The following is a 2,914-nucleotide window of genomic DNA, read 5'->3' on the forward strand; positions in this document are numbered from 1 at the left end:
TCTGTGTAAAATCCGCCCTTCAGAAGCTTAAACTAGCCCAAAGCCCAAAGTTGTTGACCCGGGGGGGGGGGGGGGGTGGTGGCGTTGACGAGTGTTGACGAGTTAAATATCGCGATCGATTCTTAGTGTTGACTTGTAACTTCCGCAGTATCCCAACTCAAAATATAAAGTATTACATTATATTTTACTTGAATTTATTTAACTTAAGATATTTTTTACCCATACTGCGTACTATCCAATCTATATTTTTCTAGTCTAACACTATTGCCTGTACTATTGTATTATCTGTATTCTATTGAGTGCACGTGTAAAGCTACTGGATGTCCTTAATTTCCCTCTGGGATCAATAAAGTATCCATCATCATCATCATCATCATCAGCACCCCGCGACCCCAGAATTTTTACCCGCGGCAGGATTTTCAAACAAGCCCAATGTGGCGTGAAAACCGCGAACCTGGCAACTATGCCTCTGGAGCAGTGTTGCAACGCATTAGTAAGGAGTCGCTATTGGCTGTCCTAAAGTTCGCTAAATGATGTCATCGCCTAATTTGCATAATATATATTTTTTAAAGCTGTAAATGTATAACGTTGTGGGAGAGTAAAGAGTGAGAAAAAACACCCTAAATATGTTAGAACTACAAATTAACAATTTCTGTTGACTTTGAAATAGGCAGTGTAGGGACCACTTGGATTAATCACACAAACAAGGCTCGGAGCTTCGACTGGTGTATCTTTATTCTCTCCTCCTTTCGCCACCGACATTTGACACCGTGAAAACTACAAAATGGATGCAAAAACACAAATGCCCTAGCACCATACCTCACAGATAATGCGTAGAACAGGGTCCAAACTTTAAGTGCGTCACTCCTAGCAAACTTGCACATGAACTCAACTTTATGTTATGAGCCGCAGCTCTTACTGAAAACAAAACAACAATCACCCTCTCCCTTCGTTTTAAATTAAATAATTCACTCTTGGATTAATCAATTTTTCTTCCTACCTCCTTCTGCTTCCAATGGCGCTAACTTTGCCTGCTAGCAGCCTATCTTCTGTTGTGATTTTGGGTTTTTTGCTTAGCACTAGCATTAGCAACAATATAGTTTGCTTACCCTTTAAACATATTATAGGAATTAAATGTAACTACTGTTTTAGATGTGTCCGAGCGGTGAACCCTAAAAAGTGTAGTAGGGAGTTTAAACGAGAAGATGATTGCTCAAGCAGAAAGTGGTGACCTAACAATGCTGACACGGATGAAATATGAATTTATGACATCCTGATGTATGGTGACCTCGGGTCAAGCAAATAGTCCAGAGACAGGAACCATATGTATAAGAAATGTTGGGTTTGCAGAAGAGAACATAGAGAGAAGTCTTGTTTGTTTAAATAACAATACCATGTAAGGCATAGAAGAAGATCTGTGGGTTTGGGGGGTGGAGAAAATAGTATATAAAGACTGCATGTAACAATATTTGTTGGAATCTCTCTGATGCACAGTTTTTGCTCGTGTCTCTGAGATTCCCCCGAGATATATCTCTGTTTTAATAAAAGCCTTTTTCCTAGCATTGCAAAGTTGGTCTGTGGTTCCTGTTTCTCCTGCATCAAACGAACACGCTGGGCTGAAGTGGTAGAGACGTGTCATTAGCCCATGACACTTCTTCACACACCTCTCAATGGCAGTCTTTACATTTGACATACAACAACACAAAAAACGAAGCAAACTACATTAAAATATCTTCCACAAGTGTCAACAAAGAATATAGTAAGTAATTCATTTGTTCTTGTGTTTTTACCAACTCTGGAGCAACGTGTATACATCGAACCTTGAGTGTATTATTGCATAAGTGCACTTTTACGATTGCCATAAGCATTTAACATAGTATGAGCTTTTGTGCAGGCGTAGTCCAATTCAAGTGTCTAGTGTGACGCACATGCGTAGTCCAAATTGGGTTGCACGTGTAGTCCAAATTGGGGCTGTGTTCGAAATAGCCTACTACATACTACTGGCGTACTGATCGAGCCCCAAATCAGTATGCAGTATGTGACCAAAATGAAAATTTCCAGTACTCGAAACATACCCGGATGACCTACTACTTCCACAAAATATTCCAGTACGCGAACAGAGCTATCTTCGTGGTGTACTGCATCCCATCATGCAACGCTACGATCACGTGACCCCATAGTGTGCTTTGCTTTTGTCGCATACTGGAAACTGTACTGCATACTACTACGAGGACCAGTATGCAGTATCCAGTATATACTGAGTCCAGTATGCAGTATCCAGTATGTAGTAGTCTATTTCGAACAGAGCCAGAGTATGCCGAAGCAGCAGCCGTAAGACGTACAATTCTGCGCATGCGCAGTCAAAATTGGGTTTGGATTCAGTAATGACAGTGCTGAACAAGCGCGAAGAGAAAAAAGAGCGAGAAAGTTTGTACCAACCTTCAAATTGTGTGGTAGGAGCGGTTTAAACCTGATTGGCTAGTAGCCTACGTCCTTAGTTCAAGGAAGTAAAATAAATATGCTTATATAATTTTATGTTTATATAATTACTGCGAATAATTAATTATTTTATATTTAGTCCACTGAGCAAAATTTATACCTGGGTTACACGTGGTAGTGGAGAGAAAAGTGGACCTGACTACCCAGGGCCCGAGTAGGGAGAGGGGCCCATTTTGCTCATGTGTCTCATTTACTGGCATTTATAGGGGCCCACTGACATTGAGAGTGTACAGGGCACAGAATTTGCTGCTACACCGCTGTATTTTTTTCATAACACAGTAGAGAATCTACCAACATCTGAGCAGTAGCTACTCGTCCTTCTGTTGACTGCTTGCTAGCATAGTTTGCATGCTTCGTAGCAAAGTGGCGGCTGATATTGTTATTCTTTGAAAACTGCAACCATTTCTTGGCATAT

The sequence above is a fragment of the Brachyhypopomus gauderio genome, chromosome 8 (assembly GCF_052324685.1).
Source record: "Brachyhypopomus gauderio isolate BG-103 chromosome 8, BGAUD_0.2, whole genome shotgun sequence".
NCBI classification, from domain to species: domain Eukaryota; kingdom Metazoa; phylum Chordata; class Actinopteri; order Gymnotiformes; family Hypopomidae; genus Brachyhypopomus; species Brachyhypopomus gauderio.